General features: G+C 42.8%; 1 protein-coding gene across 2 annotated transcripts in view; it reads right to left on the bottom strand.

Annotated features, from left to right (window-relative positions):
- Positions 1 to 24,591, bottom strand: part of LOC149172672 (E3 ubiquitin-protein ligase RGLG5-like) — a 250,599-nt gene extending 226,008 nt beyond the window's left edge. The window contains exons 1-2 of one of the 2 annotated variants that reach the window (XM_089424403.1): positions 24,157 to 24,591; positions 23,681 to 23,804 (exon numbers count right to left, since the gene is read on the bottom strand). The gene's annotated coding sequence lies outside the window, so the exon portion shown is untranslated. The remainder of the gene's footprint in view (positions 1 to 23,680; positions 23,805 to 24,156) is intronic. The other variant, XM_089424402.1, reaches the window with a different exon arrangement.
- Positions 24,592 to 25,767: the final 1,176 nt, after the last annotated feature.

The raw sequence follows: 25,767 nt of genomic DNA, 5'->3' as shown, positions 1-25,767 counted from the left end.
AGGAGGGGCATTTCTTCCTGGGGCAAGGGAAGTATATTGTGGACATCCTTAGTAGATTCCACATGGAGGATTGTAGACCCGTGTCAACACCAATGATCACCAACTGGAAGAAGCTTCATGCTTCGGATTCTGAGTTGGTGGATCCCACATTGTACAGGAAGCTGATTGGTTCCTTGATGTATTTGGTCAACACTAGACCAGATATCTGTTTTGCAGTCAACACGATGAGTCAGTTTATGTGTGAGCCTAGGAAGGTTCACTGGGTGGCTGCAAAACACATTTTGCGATACTTGCAAGGGACAGTGGATTATGGTCTGGACTACAGGCAGGGAGATGGAGTGAGATTGGTAAGATACACTGATTCTGATTGGGCAGGTTGTGCTTCTGATAAGAAGAGCACTTCAGGGTGCTGTTTTGGGTTGGGTTCAGCAGTAGTGTCATGGTTCAGCCGGAAGCAGCAGTCAGTAGCACTGAGTTCAGCGGAAGCAGAGTATATGGCAGCCAGTCTAGCTAGTTGTGAGGCTATCTGGCTTTGCAAGATGTTGTTTGGCTTATTTGGTCAGCCATTGAGACCTTCAGTGATTTACTGTGATAATCAGAGTTGCATTAAACTCACGAAGAATCCAGTATTTCATGACAGGTCAAAGCATATCGGGATCAGATATCATTCCATCAGAGACTATGTTCAGAAGGGAGTTGTGAAGCTTGAGTATATTTCCACTGATGAGCAGGTTGCAGATATCCTTACCAAAGCCTTACCACGGGGAAAGCATGTCTACTTCAGAGACAAGATGGGTGTGGTGAAGAACACCTTCCTCGGTAAGAGGGAGTGTTGAAATTTGGTACCGGAGGACAGGTGGTTCCCTCAGGCTTTGATCTTTGGCCTAGGGAAAAGTGTCCAAAAGAATTTAATTTTTCTCCTAAAGTGACTTTATAATTTTATAAAGTTAAATCTAATTTAGAAGTGGCTTTAAGTGATAAAGTTACTAAGTCTAATTTTAAAGTGACTTTTATAAAGTCAATGAAAAATTAGAAAGGAAAAGTGACTTTGGAAATAAATGACTAAGTGGGTCTTTATTAAAGTGGGGTGAATTAAAAAATAAAAAGTGAGATTTAAATGAGCATTTAATCTCAGCCATTGATCTAAATCTATTTCAGCCATTGGATTTAGAGATCACCCAAAAGTCACTTGGGTCACCCAAAAGTCATTTGGAGTTATATTAAGGGAGGAAAAGGAGGAAAAGATCACATTCAATTCAATTCTTTCATGAGCAGATTGGGAGAAGGAGAGCAAGAGAGCAAGAGAGATTTCTGAGCAGGGAGGAGAAGGAGACAGCAGCTTGGCACACATTCCAAGGCAGCAGTTGAGCAGATTTGTACAGCTGATTCAGCACACAGTGAAAGGCAGATTTTGGCACGATTTTCGAGGAGAGGTTTGCACAAAAATCGAGGAGCAGTTTGCTGGTTTTTTCTGCACACAAAACAAGGGCCATACAGTAGCATTTAATGCTGAAAGTGGGCACGAAAATCGAGGAAACCGTACAACATTTATTGCTGTCCTGTTTGCTGTAATTTCCAGTTTGCTGTGAAGCATGGGAAAAGAGATAAGTTGTAAATTTGTTTGCTGATTTTTTGCTGAAAATTTCTCACTGTAAAAGACAATTTTCAGAAATAAAAAAGAGCGCTCAAACTGGTTTTCCCCAAGAGTTGTAGGGGGTTTTTCCAGGGTCACATTGACCAAAAATCTCAGTGTTTAAATGTGTTTTAATGGCTGTTTATTACTGCTGATTTTTATTTCTGCAATTTCCAACATTCTGTAAAATTTCCAGAATTTGTGTTTTCAGCAACTTTATTTTTTTCAGCTTGTTAAATGTAGGGTTATGGAAAAGGGCATTTAACTATATGGGAGAAATAAGGAGAAACTGAAAACCGGGGTGGGAAAACAGAAATTTCTACGGAATTTCTCAAAATGATTTCTGGGTCTTGGAGATCTCATGTGCCTTAGCCTCTCCTCCAAATTTCAAGGCTAGAGCACATCCGATGCTACCCAAAATCAACACTCCCTCTTAGCGAGGAATGTGCTCTAGCAATGCTTCACCATAGAAGCATCACACTGATCTTCCACATCGGTCCTCTGTGTTGATGCTTGACCTGCAGCCCTACATCCACTGCACTGTTGCTTCCTATACTGTTGCCCATGACACTACCACTGCTACATCTGTATTGCAGCTCCCTCTCAACATGTTGCATCATGCTTCCCATAACACTACCACTGCTAACTGCTGCACTGCAACTCCCGATACTTATCCATTTCTGCTACTGAAATAGATTCTTCACCATCCCCATATTCTCCCTGAAATAAACAAACTTTGTTCTTCCTAGAGCTTTGGTGAGGATGTTTGCCACATGTTCTCCTATAGGAGTGTACCTCAACTGTACTACTCCTCATTGGACACAGTCTCTAACAAAGTGACACCTAATATCAATGTGCTTCAACCGATCATGAAACACTGGATTCTCAGAGAGCTTGATGCAATTCTGATTATCACACAAGATCCTGGTCGCTTCCATCCTTCTCCTGAATAGATTCACAAGCAATTTCCTAAGCCATATGGCTTCGCAAGAAGCTGTGCTAGCTGCCATATATTCTTCTTCAGTTGAGCTCAGAGCCACGGATTTTTGTTTCTAACTACACCAGGAGGTCACTCCTGATCCAGTGTTGAAACAGTACCCAATTGTACTTTTCTGATTTACTGAACTTCCAGCCCAATCTGCGTCAGTGAACCCACTTAGCCTGATGTCATTGCCTTGGGTGTACAATAGTCCATGCTCGATTGTTCCTTGTATATACCTGAGAACATGTTTAGCTGTTGCCCAGTGCGCCCTCTTGGGTTCCACCATGAACTGACTGAGGGTGTTGACAGCGTAACAAATGTCTGGCCTAGTATTGACCAGATACATCAGGGACCCTATAAGTTGCCTGTACAAGGAGGGATCAACGTCTTTATCTTTTGATGCATCAATATTCTTCCAGTTGGTGATCATTGGAGTAACCATAGGTCTACAATCCTGCATCCTGAATCTCTTCAAGATCTCTGTAGCATATCTCCCTTGTCCAAGGAAGATCTCTCCCTTCTACTGCCAAACTTCCAACCCAAGGAAATAATGCATCTGTTCCAAATCCTTCATGTCGAATTATGTAGCTAGTTTCTTCTTGCGGTCTTTGATGAGCCTGGATGATCCTGTCAGGAAAAGATCATCCACATATAACACTAGGATTAGAGGCTCATTCTCTATGAAAAGATAGTAGAGATTAGGCTGCGTCACTCTTGATGAACCCCATCTTCTGCAAGTAGCCATCAATTCGACCGTACCATGCTCTAGGTGCCTGTTTAAGCCCATACAAGCCTTTCTTTAATCTTCATATATGAGATTTCTTCTCATGTGTCTCAAAACCCTCTGGATGTTCAATGTATACTTCCTCTTCTATTACCCGTTCAAGAATGTCGTCTTAACATCCATCCGATGAATCTCCCTCTCCATCTGTGTTGCAAGAAATATCACAGTTCTAATAGAAGTATACCTGGCTACTGGGGCGAAGGTTTCTTCGTAGTCTATCCCTTCCTTCTGAGCATACCCCTTAGCCACAAACCTGCCTTTGTATTTCTCCACACTGTCATTTGCAGCATATTTGACTTTGTATATCCATCTCAAACCTACCACTGACCTGTCCTGAGGCCTAGATACCACTTCCCAGACATCATTGACCATTATAGAACTATATTCCTCCACCATAGCATCTACCCCTACTTGATGTTGAACAGCCTCCTGAAAACTAGAAGGTTCCCCAACCTGAGCTACCAGGGCCTAGTATCTGTCTTGCTATCTTCGCTCCCTTTTATCATTCCTGGGTGCACCAATGAAGTCCTTTGTATCCCGTAGAATCTGTCAGAGTTCTCGGCTCGTTCTTCCACTAGTAGTGGGTACATTTATCAGCTCTTCCTCTTCCTGAGATTCCTCCTGTTCTGAAGCTTTGTCTTTAGGAGAATTTTTGGTACTAGTTTCTGCTGGTTGAAGTGGTTGGACCAATGGATCGTCTTTTGACTGCTCCTCAGAAGGCATTTCTCGGGATTTCCTGAAAGCTCTGTCCTCCATAAACTTTACATCCCCCCGAACTACTACCTTCCTACTCCCTGGAAGATAGACTCTATATGCCTTAGCATTCTCGCTATATCCCACAAGATATCCTTTCTCAGCAGTTTGATCTAATTTCTCTCTTTTCTCCGGGTACACGGCAATACACTAAACTTCTGAATATCCTTACATGACTGACTTCAGGTGTCTTCCCGATGAAGACCATTTCCAGAGTGATTTTGCCCAATGCCCGGTGTGGAGTCTTGTTCTAGACATAAATTGTCGTGTTGCATGCTTCTACCCACAGGAATTTGGGCATATCCTAATCATACAGCATTGCCCTAGCTGCTTCCATAATAGTCCTGTTTTTCCTTTCTCATACTCCATTCTGCTCCGGATTGTAGGGAGTTGTCCACTCTCTTCTGATGCCTTCCTTAGTGCAAAAATCAGTGAAGTCCTTGTCAACATACTCTCCACCATTGTCTAAGCGCAACACTTTTATCTTCTTTCTTGTCAGATTCTCCACTAGAGCCTTGAACTCTTTTAATCGACCAAAAACCTCATCCTTGGTTTTCAGAAAGTAGATCCAAGTCTTCCTGTAATGGTCATCGATGAATGTGACGAAGTATTCAGCACCACTAAGAGCCTTTGTGGACATCGGTCCGTAGATGTCTGGGTGTATCAATCCTAGAACACTCTTAGCTCTATTTTTGCTTCTAGAAAACGTTGCTTTGGCATACTTGCCCAGAGTGCACCCTCTGCATACATCATCTCGTTTGGTACATAGTTCTAGAACTCCTAATACTGTTTTCCTGAGAATTCTCAGAGCCCCATGGTGTAAGTGTCCCATCCTCCTGTGCCACATTTCATTCAAATCTTTGTCTCCATTGTTGCCTATCAATGCCATTGGTGATTCTAGTTGTAATCTATATAGCCTGTTACTTCTGATTCCAATCTGGGCCTTCCTTTTCCAACTCGAGTGTTTGAAATATACTTTCTCCTTAATGAAGAAAATGTCATAGCCCTTGTTTTGAAGTTGAGATACGAAGAGTAAGTTCATCCCCAATCCTGGCACATGCAGTACATTGGTTGCTCGAAGCCGCTCTCCTGCTTCGGTTTGAAAGACTACAATACCTCTTCCTACTGGGGTACACTTTGCCTTATTTCCCATGGTGATCTGAAAATTCATTCTTTCTTCCTAATAATCTGGAAAACATTCTCGAATTCCTGTCATATGCCAGGAAGCTCCACTGTTTATATACCAAACCTCAAAGGAGGTAAAGCTTGCTAAGGAAGCGACTTCTTCCAATCTAGAAGCTAACATAGAGTAATCGTGATCCATGTCCCTTGTGCCTTCTTCTGGAAAGCTGTGTGAGTCCCTTTGAGTTGATGTCTCCGCATCATGCTCTTGACCCATAGTCAATTATTTTCTCCTGTTGCTAAATCTCTGCTCTGATACCATGTGAAAATTTCTAATCTGAAATTCTACTGCAGCAACTTATTTATTTCACCTACTTATTCTTCACAATAAGTTATTTACGAAATCCCTTCAGCAAATATTAAAATAAATTCTACTGCAGTTATCACATAATTACACAGAGAAAATACATGCACAAGAACCAATCACATCAACACAATTGTTTTTGGACAATTGTCCCCGGAAAAACCCAATGCGGGAAAATCGGTGCAACAAATGAGGGTTTTATTAATCTTCAGCAACAATCGCTTTTACAAGGAATGATTTTACAGAGAACTGAAAGAAAACACTTGAGACTTTCCCCTGGAACCTTTCTGACACTTTGGAGACCCTTCTCTCACTCCTGCGTCACCTCTACGTGGCTCAGCGTAGCTTTGAGTGGCTCTGTGTCCCTCTGCGTCAGCCTGCGTGAGGGTTGCGTCTCTCCTCTAGACTGTGTCTCACTCTGCGTTGTCTCTAAATGTCCCTGTGTCACCTCCTCCTCAATCACTGATTGCTGCTAATACCCTCCTCTTCCTCCACTCTGCAACTCTCCCTCTGAAATCGATCTCCTTCTCTTGAGAATCGATTTTCCTTGAGATACTGAGTATCTACCAGTGTGTCTCCAAATGATCCTCAAGTCTTCTCTTATACTTTTCCTGTTGATGAATTAGCGACCGAGATTAAGTCTCTAATCAACGGCTACGATTAAAAAAGACTTGATCCTCGTCTCTTAGAAGCTTCTCGCCCTTATCTTTATCAATACCCATTAATATTTTTATTTTCCTAAGTTTAGACTTCAGAACCCATTAAAAATATTAATCATTTTAATAACTCCTCATCTGGGTGGAATTTCTCAAAACGATTTCTGGGTCTTGGAGATCTCATGTGCCTTAGCCTCTCCTCCAAATTTCAAGGCTAAAGCACATCCGATGCTACCCAAAATCAAAAAAAATAACAGAAGCATCACTCTGTTCTGTAACATCTCTTTCTGCATTGCTGATGTCTGACATCCTATCCACCAACCACTGCACAAATGCCGCATATGTACTGCTATTGACCCTGCCACTGTCAACACTGCATCCGTACTGCAACTCCCTCTCAATTTTGCATCCGTGTTGTCGTTGGCACTGCCACTGCCAATACTGCATTTGCACTGCGTCCTTCTCCAATTGTTGTTGCTACCGCATCAACAACGAAAAAACATCCCAAATTACTGAACTGGTGTTCAGTTTGTTGCTGGAGTCTGACTGTTGCTAGTCTCTACGCTAACCCTCTGAAGACTTTGCGATGCTACTTGACTTCTGCTTTGTGCCATCTACACTGCTGCCAACTCTGCTCTGTGTTGCTCAGTCTCTGGTGCTACTAGCCACTACAAATATCATTCTGACACTCCTTTGCACCAACTGACACTGGTCCATCCTGCTACTTCTGATCTTGGGCTCCCGTAGCAAGGAATTGATCCAAGAGGTGGGCTGATCCAAATGGAAAATGGCATCAGCCCATGGTATTCATCCACCCATGGAATTTACCCATGGTATTGTAAGTGGCATCCAACCATGGTATTGTAAGTGACATCCACCCATGGTATTCATTCACCCATGGTGTTGACCTGTGGTATTGTGACATCCACCCATGATATTCATTCACCCATGGAAGTGACCCGTGGTATTGTGACATCCACCCATGGTATTCATTCACGCATGGAATTGACCCATGGTATTGTAACTGAAAAATACTACAAGTAACAAGTCGCATTTTGTAAAATGACAGATTGTCCGCCACAATGTAGCCTTTATAGTTATTATCGATTTTAATAAAAAATTTCTTTGTGGTTTTATTTACTACGTGTTCTGTCATTTTCCTTCTAGCATTGCAATTCTTCAAATCTTGGGGGCCTTCCCCCCAAAATCCATTTCAATCTTTTAGATCTTGAGGGCCCCCCCCAAGATCCGGATCAGTGGTATCGGAGCAGGTTACGATTCCTTGGGAATGAGGGTTTCATGCATATTTAAATTTCAAATTTTTGCAGCAATATTCAACAAACTTCAGGCATGCGTTGCAACCTTCACAGAGCACTTTCTTGGGCCAAGTAGGAAGAATTTTTCTTTTTTCATTTTTTTGCAAGAATTGTTTTTTGGGCGGCGAGATTGAAGATCAGACTTGAAACATTTGGTGCAATATTTTCAAAAACAAATAATAGATCTGGATTCCTTGCGAAAAATACCAAAATTCAAAAAAAAATTGGCCGAATCGGAGTATGGATGAGAGAGATAAAACTGATTTAAAAATCAGCTATGTTGCAGAAATGTTTCTGACGGCAATTCGTGGACAGTGTCTCTCCTCTCCTTTTTTGAAATTTTGGTGCAGAATTTCACAAAACTGATTGTAGATCTGAGCTTCTCTTGAAAAATCACCCAATTTCAAAAAAAATGGGTCGAATCAGAGTTCGGATGTGGGAGATATCATTGATTTAAAATCAACTATTTTTTTCAGAACTTTTGTGACGACACAATAGTTGCAGCGCAAATCTGACATTCCAGAGTGTCAAGATAAGAATTTCCAACACATGGAAAGATGCATAATGGTCATTCTGCTTCCAAAAACAAGTTATAATAAATATTTTGAGTTATATTGACCGAGTTATGTCCATTTTAATTCTGGAGCAGCATTCGAAGTGGGTTCCCGTTGGAGACGTGCCCTCCCACCCCACTTTAGTAGGCACCTACTTCACATTCATCAATTTCAGCATAGCAACATTCAGCTTGGGTTATTTGGAGACTTTCCCTCATATCCCAAGCTATGTAGGCACCTGCTACTTCATCAACAATCAACATCACAATTATGGGTCAACTGCACAAAATCCTTGTCATCGAAGTCCATTTGCTAGGCTGCACACTGTTAGTATCACAGTTGGTCGCAAGCATTACAGGGTATCTCTATCCTCGGATCTTCGTTTGTCATGGTTGTGGTTCATCCACAAACCCACACTTCATCGAAGTCCATTTGCTAGGCCGCACATTGTCAGTATCACAGTGGGTCACAAGCATTACAGGGTATCTCTATCCTCGGATCTTCGTTCGTCATGGTTATGGGTCATCCACAAACCCACACTTCATTGAAGTCCATTTGCTAGGCCGCACATTGTCAGTGTCACAGTTGGTCACAAGCATTACAGAGTATCTCTATCCTCAGATCTTCGTTCATCATGGTTATGGGTTAACCACATAAAAATCCTTCTCTTCAGTGGGTCTTCATATTCAACAAAGGCTTCGCAGGAGGGGACTTCACACAATGGGGACCATTGCTTCTTAAGGAGGGAGGAATGATCCGAATGGAAAATGGCATCAACCCATGGTATTCATCCACCCATGTTATTCATCCACCCATGGAATTTACCCATGGTATTGTAAGTGGCATCCACCCATGGTATTGTAAGTGGCATCCACCCATGGTATTGTAAGTGACATCCACCCATGGTATTCATTTACCCATGGTATTGACCTGTGGTATTGTGACATCCACCCATGGTATTCATTCACCCATGGAATTGACCTGTGGTATTGTGGCATCCACCCATGGTATTCATTCACCCATAGAATTGACCCATGGTATTGTAACTGAAAAATACTATAACTAACAAGTCACATTTTGTAAAAGGACAGATTGTCCACCACAATGTAGCCTTTATAGTTATTATCGGTTTTAATAAAAAGTTTCTTTGTGTTTTTATTTACTGTGTGTTCTGTCATTTTCCTTTTAGAATTGCAATTCTTCAGATCTTGGGGGCCTTCCCCCAAGATCCATTTCAATCTTTTAGATCTTGAGGGCCTCCCCCCAAGATCCGGATCATGGGCTCCTCAAGGATCCTGCCCATCTGCAGTCCTATCAACTACAGCTTGTTGAAGTTTCTAAGTCTACCAGTTAGAAACCCTCCATGCACTTTACTGATTTATTCCTACCTACTTGTTCCGTTACTTAACAAGTTATTTACAATGTAAATACTGAAAATAAACACTAGTGCATGCTCAACATATTACAGATCATCAACTGAAGGAAACAGAAACAAGCACACAAAATGACACTGTTATTTTTGGACCAATGTCCCCGGAAAAACCCAATGCGGGAAAACCGGTGCAGCTATCTAAGGGTTTTCTTATTAAGCAATTTCAGAGTACAATCTGGGTGCCAAATCTGGCTTACCCAACAAAGAATTTCCTTGGCAGTAATACCTCTCAGTCTGAGACAAATGTCCCGGCTGAAACCCCAGATAAACCTTCCAACAGCTCCAATCTACCCCAGAAACCCCCACGTCTACCTTTCTGGATTGCATCAGCCTCTCTCTGCCCAGCGCTGGCCCTGCGTCACCCTGAATGGGCCTGCATCAAGCTCAGGAGGCCCTGCGTCAACCTTCTGGCCCTCTGCGTCAACAACGCTGGCCTCTCTGAAGCACTGCGCAGCTCCTGGCTGCCCCTGCGTGAGCGCTGGCTACAACTATGTCACTCTCTCTGGCTCCTGCGTTGATCTCCCGGCACTATCCCTGCTTCTCTGTCTCTCTATACTCACTACCCCTCAGTTGCAACTCCGATCACTGATTCTATCTCTCTTAGCAAACCCCGCTCTAAAGAATAGAATGACTGATCATCTGGTGTGCGCTCCAAGTGGCCCTTAAGCCTCCTTTTATACTTTTCTCGTTGACATATCAACGGCCGAGATTAAGTCCCTAATCAACGGCTAAGATTAGATCTGGCTTGATCCATGTCTTTTGGACCATTCTAACACAGTTTTATATTAATCCACATTAATATTTTAATTTCCCTAAGTTTAGACTTAGGGACTCCATTAAAAATATTAATTATTTTAATATCTCCTGAACTGTTTAGAATCTGCCCAAACCCTTTCTAGGTATTGGAGATCTCATGTGCCCCAACCTCTCCACCAAATTTCGTGGCTAGAGCACATCTGATGCTACCACAAATCAACACTCCCTCTTAGCGAGGATTGTGCTCTAGCAATACTCCTCACTGAGTATTACTCTGATCATCCGGCATCGGTCCTTATGTTGATGCTAGGCCTGCTGCCCACCATCCTCTGCATTGTTGTATCCTATACTGTTGCCCATGGTTCTACCACTGCCACTGCTGCATCTGTACGACAGCTCCCTCTGCATCCATGCTGTTGTTGGTCCTTTCTCCCAACACTGCATCCGCACTGCAACTCCTCTCATCATGTTGCATCGTGCTGCCCACTGCTGCACTGCAACTCTATTACTGAGAAGTAAGTAGCTGATCTCCCAACTCTAACCTCTTTGTTGGGCTAGAGACCCTCCAGATGTTGAAGCTCCCTCTATCGCTGACAAGTGCTCCCTCTCTGACCTCTGCGTTGCTGCAACAACTCCCTACGTCTCGCACCATTGCACACCTCTCTGTGCCATCCTGCACTAGTGCAACACTCTCCGTGCCTCTCGCTCTGTTGTAGCCTGCTAGCCTCGCGCTGCCTCGGGACTCCTACACTGTAGCTCTCTTTGTCGCTTCATCCGCATCCGTCTCTACCCACATCAGCCAATCCTGCAACTCCTCTTCGGGGCTCCCATAGCAAAGTCTAATCCAAGAGGCTAGGTACCTCGAGGATCCTGCCCCTCATCACCTGCAGTCTGCCTGACTACAACTCGATGTCTCCCCACTTCCGCTCAAGTGGTGCATGTGCACTCATGGCACAGTCATTGTTTGTCTCCACTTCCTTCTCTGCCCTTGCTGGCATTGCCTTAGTCTCGAAAGACTCTCCCTTACTCTTCTTCTTTGGACACTGGATCGCATAATGACCCAGCTCCCCACAATGGAAGCACTTGATCTTGGAGAGATCCTTCTTCTTCCACTTTTCTTGCTTTCCCTCAAATGTTAGGGCAACATCTTCCTCCTCTTCCTTTTTGACTTTGATCCCCTTACTGTTGCTTCCTGCCTTTGTCTGTCGTCTGATCTCTTCTTGGCAAAGAGGCACCCACATCTCATCCCAAGGTGGAAGTGTCCCTCTGCCCAGTATACTTTGGACAAATACCTCCCAGTGTTCTGAGACTGCATTCAGGGTTGTCCTCACCATCAATTCTTGATCCGACGTGGCTTCTATGGAAGTCAACTAATCTCGGATCTCATTTAGTCCTCCAAGGAAGGTGTCAATCGGTTCTCCCTTCTTCATCTGATATGACCTCAGCTGATTTTCTAGTAACATCCTTCTCTGCACAGAAGTATGTTGGTACAATTTCTTTAGGGCCTCCCACATCTCATTTGTTGTTTCCTTCTCGGCAATGTGTGGTACTACATGGTCCTTGACCCCGTCAAGGATGATGCTCTTGGCCCTCGCCATTGCCTCCTCGTACTTGTTGTTCTTAGCTAGGTCGACTGGGATAGTTATCGTCTTCAAGGCAAAGTGCTTGACACGATTTCTGTCAAGTACAGATAAGATTCTAGCCTTCCAGACTGCGAAGTTTAACACTTCATCTAGTCTGTCCCGGTCTCTTACTCTGTGTAATGCCATGACGCTCTTCTACTTCCCTCCTGGAAGTTCTTGATATGACTCCCTTTGAGTCTCGATTTCCCTCCTGGAAATCCTTCTGCCGATGTCAAGATGCCCCCTACTCTGATCGTCTGTGCAACCGCACCATTGATCCGGATTTCTCGGCTAGAAACCCTCGGTAGCAACTCCCTCCTCTTGGCCTTGCCCTGTCAGGTATTGTTCTGACTACAGTACCTCACCAGCTCCACTCTGCAACTTTCCCACAACCTCCTAAACCCCAGCAACCTGAAGGTGAGAGCTCCTAGGCTCTGCGCAATCTTGGCACCAGCAACCCGGCCTCCTCAGCCAACTACGTCAGCCCTCCTAGCTTCTGCGTGGCTCTGCATGAGTCTCCCTTTGCCTCCCTTAGCCTCTGCACTGCCTCTTCCTGGCTCACCCTTGATGACGCAGGCACTGCATCACCCTTCCCTTGTTGTTGCTCTGCTAGAAACAGCTTCTGCCACTCGGGACAGTTTTTTTTTGATGCTATTGCTTCGCTCCGCTGATGTCCTCAGTTCTCCTGTGATCTGCAACCACGCTCTGATACCATGTTGAAGTTTCTAAGTCTACCAGTTAGAAACCCTCCATGCACTTTACTGATTTACTCCTACCTACTTCTTCCGTTACTTAACAAGTTATTTACAATGTAAATACTGAAAATAAACACTAGTGCATGCTCAACATATTACAGATAATCAACTAAAGGAAACAGAAACAAGCACACAAAATGACACTGTTATTTTTGGACCAATGTCCCCAGAAAAACCCAATGCGGGAAAACTGGTGCAGTTATCTAAGGGTTTTCTTATTAAGCAATTTCAGAGTACAATCGGGGTGCCAAATCCGGCTTACCCAACAAAGAATTTCCTTGGAAGTAGTACCTCTCAATCTGAGACAAATCTCCCCGCTGAAACCCCGGATAAACCTTCCGGCAGCTCCTCAGCTCCAATCTGCCCCAAAAACCCCAGCGTCTGCCTTTCTGGATAGTGTCAACCTCTCTCTGCCCAGCGCTGGCCCTACGTCAGCCTTCTGGCCCTTTGCGTCAACAACGCTGGCCTCTCTGAAGCACTGCGCAGCTCCTGGCTGCCTCTGTGTGGCCCTGTGTGATCCCTGGCTACTACTGCGTCACTCTCTCTAGCTCCTGCGCTGATCTCCCAGCACTATCTCTGCCTTTTTGTCTCTCTGTATTCACTGCCCCTCAGCTACAACTCCGATCACTGATTCTATCTCTCTTAGCAAACCCCGCTCTAGAGAATAGAATGACTGATCATCTAGTGTGCTCTCCAAGTGACCCTCAAGCCTCCTCTTATACTTTTCTCGTTGACATATCAACGGTCGAAATTAAGTCCCTAATCAACGGCTAAGATTAGATCTGGCTTGACCCATGTCTTTTGGACCATTCTAACACAGTTTTATATTAATCCACATTAATATTTTAATTTCCCTAAGTTTAGACTTAGGGATTCCATTAAAAATATTAATTATTTTAATATCTCCTAAACTGTTTAGAATCTGCCCAAACCCTTTCTGGGTATTGGAGATCTCATGTGCCCCAACCTCTCCACCAAATTTCGTGGCTAGAGAACATCCGATGCTACCACAAATCAACACAGCTCTAGATCACCCCATCTCCCTCCTAGAGATGCTTGTGCTGTCATGGCGAACTCCTCCTCCTCGATCTTCGTGGCTACAACCTTCGGATCATGCTTCTCATATTTGTCCTTCTTCTTGAGAGGACATTGTGTTGCGTAGGGAACGAATTCACGATAGTTGAAGCATTTGAACTTCGAAACATCTTTCTTCTTCTTTCGTTGCTCCTGCTGCCCCTTGGATGCGAAGGTTGCATTCTCTTCCTCCTCCTTGGGCTTCGACCCAATGTTGCCGCTTCCATCAAGTTTACACTTGACCAAGTCACTCCTTAGCTCCTCTTGCTTAAGAGTTGCCCACATTTCATCCCAATTTGGCAAAGTCGCCCTGCCCAGGATACTCTGGACAAAGTCTTGCCACTCCTCAGATACTAAATTTAGGGCCAGTCTTACCATCTCGAAACCTTGAGGTGTTGACCCCACAGCTACCAACTCATCTCGGGTCTCCTAAAGCTTAGAGAGGAACGAATCAATGTGTTCCCCCTTCTGCATCTGCATAGATCTCATCTTCTACTCTAAGTACATCTTTCGCTACTCAAAAGATCCTTGATACGGCCGCACGGCGTCAACAATGCATCCCACATCTCCTTGGCAGTGTTTCTGCCAGTGATGTGACAAACTATATGATCCTTTACTCCGTCGAGGATCATTCTCTTTGTCTTCACGATTTCTCCCTTGTACTTCTTGAGTGGATCTGGATCCGCGGGCTCAGCTACCACGTTGTCGACGTAGACTTTAAGAAAATTCTCATCTAGAAGGCACGACATCCTTGCCTTCCAGATCAAATAGTTGGATGCAACATCCAACCTATCATGATCTCTCAGTCCACTGGCTGCCATCCCTTCCAAACGAAAAAGTCGAATAGCCTCCTCTCTCCTCTACGCAGCACTAGACTGGCCTACGCACTCCCTACTGGAGCTTGTAGATTTGCCCCTCTATTGCTGCTCAACAAGTGAGAATTCAGACTCCTTGGCTGGAGGTCCTCTGAGGAAGAACTCCCTCAACTGTGTCTCTCTCTTCCCTTTGACGTCTTTCTGCCCAGCAACTGCCTATGGAAAACTGCGTCCCACAGAAACCCTTCTTTGTTGAAGCTTCTGTTGCGTTGCTCTCTCCGTCGCTAACAGATTTCGATTTGGAAATCCTACCTCTCTGTCGACTCACTAGAGAGAGATTTACCATGAAAATCTAGCCCTCCTTGCTTGATCAGCGCAATCTCTTTGGGGATTCGATTTGCTGCCTATGCAACACTTTCGACTTCCCTTCTTTCTTCAGTGCTGAGCTCTTCCGACATTGTTCTCTTGTTTCACCTGCAACTCTGATACCATGTGAAAATTTGGATGCCCAAATTTCTATTCCAGCAACTGATTAACTTTCTCCTACTTGTTAATTTCTTAATCAAGTTACTTATTGTTTCCTACAGTAAATATCGAAACTAATACACTGCAGCCTATACCATTTAAATTATAAGCAGAAACAAGAAACTGAGGAAGAAAGAGATATAACACATCTACACAGTTGTTTTTGGATAAATGTCCCCATTTGAAAAGACAATTCTTCAAGAACCATTCGAGATACCAATTTCACTAAGGATTTTAGGGATTGGGAAATTCTTTCACGACTCATATCCCCTAAACCTAACCCTCAAATCCTCTCATTCCTCTCCTAGAAGACATTGTACCTTGCTTAGAAAGCAAGCAAGCTCTATTGTTCAACCTCTTCTGGGAGGGGAATCATTTGGATCACTCCACATCCACTCATTGGTTTATCCTTCATTAGTGACTCCATAATATACAGGATCTCCTCCCATCAGTGAAAGTCCGTAAATAGTAGCGAGCCTTAGTTGAGGTGACAGTGGGCTAAGTCTCCATTTGTTGCCCTTGGCCTAGCGTTTTCCCTTTAGGGATCCCCTTTAGGTCTCCTGCTAGTTTGAGTGGTAACATTTTGGCGTCGTTGTCGTGGACATAAGGCGTGTGGTTTGTTCCCCATACGACATATTGACATTTCATTATTAGCCACTCCATTGGAAGAACGAAGTCCTAGTTCTTCATTGAACTTTAAGGTCGATGCTTGTAGGGTGAAGCAAGCATTTTTCTAGGCATCTTTAATTTCACCCTAGCGACTCCTACATATTTTTCATGTATACCTCAAATAGGTTGTCTTTCTTTGATAAATTTCCCACTTTGGACATTACTAGCATCCCTGGGCATCCTAATCATGTCGCAGGAAGGATGGTACATGGGGTGCCCGTGTTTGATGGTGATCCACTCTCTGCAATTGACCACGTAGAAAGATTTAATGCACATGCTTCAAGAGAGAAGGTTGTTCACCAAGATGTCCTTATGTTATTGTTCATGGGATCTCTCGATGGTCATAACTCATGGCTGCATGATCATGAACCTAGGAGTATCTCATCTATTGAAGAGTTCGTTGATGGCTTTCTTAGACATTTTCAAGTACACCCTACATTAAGCATCCAAGAGGAAGCCTTCATCGAGCATCATCAAAACATTAAGAATCCAAGTAATGAGCAAGAAGACGAGTTCTCCTTGGGTGCACATGATGAAATGATGATTTTGAGGACACTTGTTCAGAAGGATGAGTTTATGGAAAGTGAAATTGAGACCAACCTTACCTTTCTCAAGGATATTACTCCCGATGAATCCTATTTTGAAAACCCTGAGAAATATGATACCATTAGCCCCTTAGAAGATGACATTAAAGATTATTTTCACATTGAAAAGGAGAAATGGGAAATTGCTAGTCCTCAATTTGATTGTGCTCCCATTTACGACACCGACAAGGAGGGTGAGGATGAGATTGCTCTTCCCTTCCCCTCGAGTACTATTTATGATGACATACCCATTGATACCCTTGGGAAGGAGAATCTTCATTTGCCTTTGCATAAAGAGGGGCAGTTGGAAGTGATCAATTTTCCTTTTAGGAGAGACCCAATCTTTGATACTAAGGAAATTGATAAGGCTCCCACTTCTCCTAAGTATGATTCTATGTTCAAATCACTTGAGCCTTTAGATTATGATTTTGGGAAAGCAAAACCCGTTGAATACAATACTTCTTTCTCCTTTTTTCCTATTGGTCATCATCTTGGGTCTTCATCAAGTGATTCCCTCACCCCTGGTCATATGATCTCAAGTAACTGTGAGCCCTTTCCCCCTCCCGAGTATAGTGTCAAGGAAAAGCCCATCATTGATTATACTTTTCCTCCTTGGACGCACCCTCAGGGTTTTGATCACTCCATAGTCTCCCCTCTCCAGTGTAATCATCATGTGCAACCTACTTGTGTTTCTCCATCTCGTCAGCCTCCCTTTTTTGCTAATTATAACCCGATGAAGGCCATAAACCATGACGTAAATAGTAAGGACAATGGTGGAAGTGATATGTCGGAGGTCACCATCCATCAAAAGTTTATGAGCTTGGTTGTTGACATCTTTATATTTTGGTTGCAAGAGAATATCTCATGGACTAGATTACGTCCTTTTCTTGCCTCTTCTCACATAATCATACATATGTGGGCATCATATTTTCCCACCTCCCACCCACAGCATCCTCAATGTATTTGGGTTTGCATTCACTTTGGGACTTGCTACATGAGTAATCATATAGGTGGGCATATTTATATTGACTTGATGATATGTGGATTAAATTGGCTTTATGATTACACTTAATAATAGCTTCGTCCTATGCATGTTAGGGTAGGATGCATCGCATGCTCATTTCCACATTATAATTAACGGCACATGATATTTCTCATTGTCGATAGATGCATACTTGCATATTTTATTTTTTGTTGATTTTATGGCCTAACATATAGCATGTACAATCATGAGACAACGCGAAAGCATGCTTCCCCATGTTTTTCATTTATCATATGTGCAAGTGACAGGTCTACGGTAAACAAGGGATTGTTGGATTTCTCGTGACCTCCCATTCGACTAGCTTCGCCCACTTCTTCGAGAGATTACGTCCCAGTTGGAGCCAGATGTTACCCACCATTTTGTGGGTGATATCCCTAGGATACAAAATTTCTCCAAGATGGTCCTTAGTCGGCAAACAGCAGCCCCTTGTAGCCACCAGCTAGCTCATTGTGCCATTTCTCCGCCACCTGAGCCAGCGATGTGGTCACTCGCCCATCTACCATGATCATATGTTTGAAGGTGGACCTCCCGAACCTAAAGGTATGCCTTGTCATTTGGTAATTGAGTATTGTAGTTTGCTTATCATGGACACTTCTGAGCATGGATTAATGCAGGGATTCGGCAAAAAGAATGGGCTAGGTCTGTGCTCCTGTCCCCTAGACCCCTTTTGGATATTAACCTCGAATACTAGTCCTGTGGGATCTCTTTTACTAACCATTTGGCTTTAAGTATGGTATTTCACAGGAAACCCCGATTTTGGTTGCATGGTCCCGCTCCCTTATCCGCTTATATTACCTCTTTTCCACTCATTATTACCCCATTCATCATTTCTCCTACCCGGGTCCACATTCCTCCACTAAGTCCACATAGGGTTAGCTCGCCCCTTCCCCTTGCCCTCACCTTGGTTCAGGAGTGGAATGATGCTCCGAAGGTTGATGCAGCTAAAAAGAAAGATAAAAGTATATTTGGCCACATTCAACAGGAAAATGTACCACAAAATGCAAAAGATGGTCGGGACAAATACATTTAGCATGTGGGCAAAAGCCAATACATGAGCTCTACCCCATCATCATGGCCATCACCCTCATTCCTATAGGTTCTATGAACCACCCTCATCATATAGGAACCCATAATTGTCCCAACCCCTGGTGGGCAATGAAACACCCTACCATTAAAGGGGGGTATTCACTACTATATCTTATGCATCATGCTCTTATCCCCTGAACCCCGAGCAGTTAATCAAAGAAAATCATAAAAAGGCAAAAGGCATATAAAGAAGGGTGGAAAAATCAAGGTCGGGGCACCTCATGTACCACGATTGCTCCCTCCTAGACATTATAAACCTAAGCGTGAGCTTCCCTTTTATTAGCTACCCTTGTACCCCAGCATGTGGCCCAGGGCTTCCCCTTCTCATCCCCTACTTCATCCACCTATCTATCACATGCCACCACCTTTTGAAGGATGTACCTTGAATATATTATCCCCTTTAGAAGTAGAAACCACCTAATAGGATACTCGGTTAAACCCATTTGGAGTTTAGGAGACGTTGGCACATCCCGAAGCCCATTATGGTGTTGGAAAATGTAACTAAGTTCAGTCTTCATTAATGTACTTGAGTCATCATGTAATGTACTTGTCAAAAGAATAAAGAAAAGAATTTTTATTAATATTATTGCGACTTATTAAAGCATGGGTTTCATGCTTGAGTCACCATGTTTTAGGTCAAAGTCCCCATTGACGACTTCTAGGATTTATTTTGAGTCAATAGAGTCATTGTACTTTTAAAGAGACCCTTCTTGGGCTTTTGAATCATGTAAAAAGGTTGAGTATTGACCTCCACACCATGTCAGCCTAGAAGAAGATCAAGTCGGCCTAAGGACCCTATTTGACCTCACATGGAACCTATAAATGCAAGCTCATCGAATTCATTTGGATCATCATTCTCACACACAAGTTCGATATCTCTTGTAGCTCGGAAGAAGTGTGAAATTCTCTTGTAGCTAGGAAGAAGTGCGAAGTCTATTGTTGGGAAGCCGAAGTGAATGCAAGCTTGGGGAAGTCTTAGGAGAAAGGAAAAATCGAAATTTTGGTGCCTCTCTCTCTCTGTTTCGTGTCCTGGATTGGGCGATCAAAATCTTCCAAGTTTCGTTGTTGCCGGAAGCTGCCAGTTGTCAGAACCTGCTGCCTAGTCAAAGTCGCTGGAAAGGGCTCGAAATTTTGTGAGGCAGACTTGGTGTGGAGGGAAGGTCTTGTCTTGGTCTAGGGTGAAGAGTCACAAAGAATCTATTGAAAGGAAGAATTTCTTGACTAGGTTTTCCCCTCGAGGGGGGATTTTTCCTTGGCACTATGCCTACATCTGGTATTTATTGTATGTGTTGCTACTTTGGTAATTGCTTGATGAACTAAGAGAAATAAGATATAAAGAATCGTAATAAAAAGAAACATCGCAAGTAATTATCAAAAATAAGAAAATATTCCTGCCTTTCTGATTTTCTAACATATGTAAGGGCAGGTCATTATGAAGTCCCCACTTGTGGTCCAGGATTGGTAAGCTCATTTACTCAATTTCTCTAATGACTTGTTGTACTAGAAGGCTAGGGGACGCATTGGATCTTATGCATGATTGCAGATGGTCTTCATCTTGGATTTGGTCTCCCTATACGGGGTCCTAATCCTCTAGAGGGCTACAATGGCACACGTAGGGTGTGTGTCGAGAGCCATGGACCTTCACAGCAATAGACAGCATTCCTTGGATCCCCAAGGATGGTCAGAGATGCTTGAGATACTCTTATTGGACGAGGATTAGATGCACCTGGTTCAACTTTTCCCAGTCGACCCCACAGATGTACCGTGCACTTGGCAGCTGGCCCAAGACTTGTAGGATGGTTTGGCATCCCCTAAACCATCATCAGAGCCCTTACAGATGACCTACAGACATCTTCGACCCATTTCGAGACCCATGAGGTTATTATTGTGCCCCCACACCCATTGGGAGCACCACAGGTTTATTGTTTGAAGAACAGGGGGCCAACCCTTTGTCCATCACTTTTGAGGGTCCTACTCTTCATTATGGCACCCATGGACCTCATCAAGCCTCTTGGAGGGCCCTACGACATGTATTATTCATCATCTGACCTCTTAAGAGGCTTATTCTTTCATTTGTGAGCTAGTTTGGTGGGCTTGTCACCAAAAGTTAGATTATTAGCACATTATTTTATTTTTGGGGCTTATGTAGGCCAAGGAGACTAATTCGAACTCCTCATTAGTGTATAAATACAAGTGAGATGAGTTCATTTGCTCATCATCACTTTGGATTGGATCTCTTCTCTCTCTTGAGAATTTCGCACTTTTTCTTGGAGGATGAATTGGAGCTTTATGGATGAATTTTGATGTGTGGATTTAGTTTATCTTATCTTGGAGTTTCTCTATTGTCAAATTGTGGATGCTTTGATATGTTCTATTACATGTAAGTACATGCTTTTAATGTTATTCTTGTTTTACATCGAAGTATAAAAGCTACAAGATTGCTTTTCTTTGACCTAGAAGGCTAGCGAAGTAGTCTTGAGGCCTCCTTGACCAAGAACCAAAGGTCCTCACTCATATTTATCATAGACTCAATTCTCCCAAGACTAAGGCACTGATCTACCAAAAGGTGGTCACCTAAAAGCAACTTCTTTTCACCTTTTCCTAGGTCTAGCCAAGTTGGGTCACCTAGGGCATCATTTTTCCAACAAACTTTCCCTCCAAAAGTTCGACCTCTTAGCCTCTACTATGTTGGTGTCTCCTCAAGACCTCCTCCAAATTTGAGGCCATTCCGACGGTGGAGTTGTGAGAAAAGCCAAGCCCTAGCTCCGAGATCAAACTTTGCCCTAGCCTCCCCAAGACTAGTGCCTCATAGGATCAATTTAACACCTTTGATTGAATATACGTTCTTTGATCCTTTCCCCCACCTTGTCTAGGTTTGGAACATCATTGATGCTAAACTCTCACCTCCTAACCTAGGCTGGGTCCACTTGGTCCTGTGTGGTCCCGTTCCTTTGAAAAGACAATTCTTCAAAAACCATCCAAGATACCAATTTCAATAAGGATTTTAGGGATTGGGAAATTCTTTCACGAATCATATCCCCTAAACCTAACCCTCAAATCCTCTCATTCCTCTCCTAGAAGACATTGTACCTTGCTTAGAAAGCAAGCAAGCTTTATCCTTCAACCTCTTCTGGAAAGGGAATCATTTGGGTCACTCCACATCCACTCATTGATTTATCCTTCATTAGTGACTCCATAATATACCAGGTCTCCTCCCATCGGTGAAAGTCCGTAAATAGTAGGGAGCCTTAGCTGAGGTGACAGTGGGCTAAGTCTCCATTTGTTGCCCTTGGCCTAGCATTTGCCCTTTAGGGATCCCCTTTAGGTCCCCTGCTAGTTTGAGCAGTAATAGACGACATAAAAAAATGGTATTTGGGGACACATTATCAGAGACAAGTATATGAATGGGCAGCCATTCATGATCTGGACCAAGAAGGGGGCAAGGAGGACCTCGGGATCCTCCTATATTTGGAGAGGTATGACAAAATATTGCCATTGGATGATGGGTTTTCTGCGATGGGAACTCGGGGACGGTAGATTGGCAAAGGTTGGATGGGATGCACTGAACGGCTTTTATGATAACCATTCCTTATTGGCTAATCTTCTTAACACCCTACATGATAAGGGCATACTATATTTTGCACATATCAATTGTAGAAATAACCATTTCATCTCACAACAATCATGGCTGAAGGCTATTGACCTTGGACTGCACGACAACTTGGCCATCGAATGGGAAGATTATCTTACAAAGCTATACGATGCAGTGGTTTACATAGGTGAGGGCGAAGACAGATTGCACTGGGAGGGTGCAACAAAGAAAGGTCAACCGAGGGTTAAGGATATTTACAACAGTCTCCCTTTGGTCGAGAGAGAATTTGATTATAAAATTTGGTTCCAAGCTGCATGGGGGTGGAGACTCCACTAAAGCTCATTTACCTTGGATGGTTGGCCATTCATAATAGAGTGCTCACGTGTGATAAACTGCAGTGCAGGGGATTTCAATGTCCTAACATTTGCCCCATGTGCAGGAAACATAATGAGGAGATTGACCATCTTTTTTTAGGTTTTCCATTTGCTCTGGAGGTATTGGCAGGGGTAATGGATTTTCTACAACTAAAACATTTGGGGCCACAGCTTACTCTGAGATCATGCTTCAATGTATGGTTCAAGAACAGAACAGAGCATCACTCATTACCCTTTTATGTCATATGATCTATATGGCGCAGCAGGAATGCTTGGATATTTGACCACAAAATGCCAGTGATTTGGAAGGTGGTTTTGAAAACTATTTCATACTTTGCAGAGATTGGGCCCAAGAAGGTTCTATGCAATAAGAGGAAAATTAAGGACATAAAGGGGATATACCCCAGAGGATTTTTTGATGGGGCAAGCCAACAGAGAAGGTGTGGATGTGGTGCTGTCATTATTCTAGAGCCGGGGCCCTACTATCACTCCTGGTGGAAGGGAGAACAGGGAACTAACAGTAGAGCTGAAATCATAGCTCTCTCGGGTGTCCTCATATTTGCCAAATAGCTGAGAATGGAGCAGATATTCATACATGGAGATTCTAAGAGCATCATAGACTAGGTCACAGATTTCACTCTCTTCAGCCCCCTATACTATCCAACTGGATGAGGTGTATTAGAATTCTGGCAAACAATTTTCAGAACATTTCATTCACGCACATATCGACTCAGAGCCAGGTAAGTTTTATTTCGCTGCTATGTACTGGACGCACTTATGAATGCTGGATCTATCAACTCCACATAGGGAATCTTTTACCTTTTTTTTTAATGGCTTTTTATGTTATGACGCACTTATGAAAGCTGGATCCATCAATCTTTTGATGGCTTTATATGTTATTGTAGAACTGGAGGTGGTGATTACACATATCCTTTTGACTCAGATGTAAGGTAGAGAATAATAAGAACATACTAATTGGTACAGACAGAAAAATCCATGAGAACTGATGACTCTGTTTGGAAAATCTCAGTGAATGTACTCTCTTTTTTATTAATGAAAAGAAAGCGTTTTTTTCTACTGAAAAAAATAAAGCTCCTGTTAGGATTTCTTGCTCAATGTCTTATGAGATCCTTTTGAAAGTCAAACATCTCTTATTCTCTAATGTAATTTACCATCAAGAATTCACTTACAGAGGACAGCACGAGATCGGAAGCAACACAAATATAATCCCTTGCTGATAACAAGCGGACTCTTGAAATATCATAAGTTTTGTAATGCACATAAAAAATTAACGCCGTGAACGGCATGGAAGGCCTACACAGACGAATTTTTCAAGCCAAACAAATCATTTAAATTACACAACTCTATAATTTTGCCAAATCCTTTATCAAACGTATATATTTTCGTAAAGCTTTTAAATGCGGGAAATATAGAGCCCAATCATTACAGTTAAAGAGAATTCAGTCTGGCAAACTTTTTAACCTCCCAGAAGAATGACTCCCACTCTAATACGGGATTTCTTTTCGCAATTACTTTAAATATCAACTGCTTCTTGCGATGTAAACCAAACTTTGCTCTACTACCAAAACAGGAAAGCAAATTTTAGCGAATTCTTTAAATATGGACAGGTTTTTGCGTGTAAAACTAAGTTTCCTCCGTGACTGACCTTTGAGACCGGAGAGTGGATTCTTTTCCAGCAATTTCTAAAGCCGCCGTATCAGAAGCTTCCTATAGCTAAATACGCTCGCGGACAAATCAGCACAGCCCGGAAAGTGGCCGGCACCAAAGATAGCCGCCAAAACGGGTATTCTTACAACATTACGGCTAATTATTGTGGTCGTTGGCAGGATTTCTTCGACATGTCTTGAAATTAAAAAGAGGAAATTAAAAAGAGGCAGAGCAGGGAAGAAAGAAACGCGCTTAGAGCCAAAAAGTTTATCTAAAGCTGGTGGAGAATGCAGAGAAGATACAAGGTGATTCGGAGAATCGCATGAAACCCTGCTTCTCTTTCGATTCTCGCAGATTGAAGAAAATACGACTATAGTCGCTTTCTGTCAGTAACGTGTTGGATTTGATCCATGCATCGCCAAAACACGGAGGTCTCTTTCTCCGTGATAGTCACCCGTGAGTGTGACCTCGTTCCTAACCGCGTTGATTCGGTGGGAAAAAATCATCGTCTTTTCATTAAAATAAAAAAAAGTACATATGTCATGTTTATGTTTGCACATGCTTTCCATCTTGTTTTTCTTTGTTCCTCGAGTAGGATCATAGATAAAACTTTATATATTCTTCTTGTGATTGGTTCAAAACAAAATATTATATGTGTAGGTATATAAAATTGAATACAAATATTTTCGGATATGTGTGTTTTTTTTTTATATTAACCGAGTTACATTATTGTTTTTTTATTTAATGTTACTGGACTTTTTCAAAATAACATAAAAAAATCTAGATTGATTTTGGAGAAGTAAATACTTTCAATATTCGACATAATTAGCAAAAAATAATTTCCCAAACTCTTTTCTGATGGGAGGTTCGATGTCTAAGCAGCAAAAAATAACTGCTCAATCTCCTTTCTGATGCCCCTCTTAGATAGGAGGTTCGATGTCTGGTTTTGCTCCCTGTAAATGTGCCCATATGAAATGTTTTGAAAGGAGTCTATCAAGTTCCTAATACGGCTCATCCAATTAGATAGGATGGGCGGGCTGAAAAGAGAGCTCCCCTTAACTCAATCTATTATGTCTTCTACATCTCCATAGATATGTATTGTCTCCAACCCCAGACATCTAGAACGTGACAAAATCCCCCACAAAGCAATAATTTCAACCCTATTGTTTGTGTGTCTGTCTCCCTCCCACCAAAAGTGGTAAAATCTTCCTAGCTCAATCACTAAATGGGCTCCACATCCACAGTCCCTTTGTTTGCATGCCCCATCGAAGAAACTTGCGGGAAGATCCTTCCAAATGTCCTTATACACTATCTGCCTCTTTTTTTGTGTGCTTCTTTACCAAGCTAATTTTTGCGAAATATGTTGATGTCTTTAGATGGCAACTCTAACATTAACCTCTTTCTGTTCAAATAAATGTGAGTTTCGACATCTCCACATTGACCAAAAGATATCAAAAGGAAGAGCCTTGAATTCCTTTTGTGACTTGAACCAAGATAATAAACATTTTTCTAAAGATTATGAGCCACATATATGGATGATGTTCAATGAATCCAAGACACCTTCCCACATTATTAGTGGGTTGGGACCACTACTTAGAAGGACAAAATG

Source organism: Pinus tabuliformis, chromosome 4_2 (assembly GCF_031772625.1).
Source record: "Pinus tabuliformis cultivar Carrire ecotype Pingquan chromosome 4_2, CPIR1, whole genome shotgun sequence".
NCBI lineage: Eukaryota > Viridiplantae > Streptophyta > Pinopsida > Pinales > Pinaceae > Pinus > Pinus tabuliformis.
The sequence above is the reverse complement of the archived record's forward strand: the minus strand, read 5'-3'. Positions and strand labels throughout refer to the sequence as shown.